A 650-nucleotide genomic window follows, 5' to 3' on the forward strand; every position below is an offset into this window, starting at 1 on the left:
ATACTTGACTTGTTAAGCAAAAAGCGTCCCTTTTATCAGGAGCTTATACTTAAAGTACAGGTCACTTCAACAATCTCAACAACGAGGCTTTGGTATACAGCACTTTCTTTTTATTATTTTTTTAAAAATAGTAGAACTCGGCGAAAAGCCTGAGTTCTCAGTTCTTTAGATGTCTTAACGTTATGTCTGATCATGCCTAGAGTAATATCATTTTTAAGGGCAAGGGATGGGGTGGGGGAACAAGAGACTTTCTAACGTTATCGATTGAAAGCTAAGGCATCCAACTAGCCCTGATACAGTTGTTGAAACGGAAATTTACAAGCTGGTCGTTAATACTTGCAATAAAATATCACACTCATTTTATTCACTAACGACCGGCTTTGCATGCAATATTTTATTTCAGGTATTTTAGCTGCTAACCTGTAAATATTTAAAAGAGGGAACTTTGTTCATTATTTAATGTTAATATTATTATTATTATTATTTTTCTATTTCAAACGCTTATCTAGTGAAATAGTCCTGAAGATATAATAATTCTACATATGGCGCTTTTATTTCACATCATATTTAAGGAAAGAAAAAGGACAAAACCACATAGAATTAGACATATAATTCAAAGACCACGGTACAACCTTTTCTTTTTTTTTTTT

This window comes from Malurus melanocephalus, unplaced genomic scaffold (genome assembly GCF_030028575.1).
Source record: "Malurus melanocephalus ecotype Western Australia unplaced genomic scaffold, MMel_1.1 scaffold_158, whole genome shotgun sequence".
Taxonomy (NCBI): Eukaryota; Metazoa; Chordata; class Aves; order Passeriformes; family Maluridae; genus Malurus; species Malurus melanocephalus.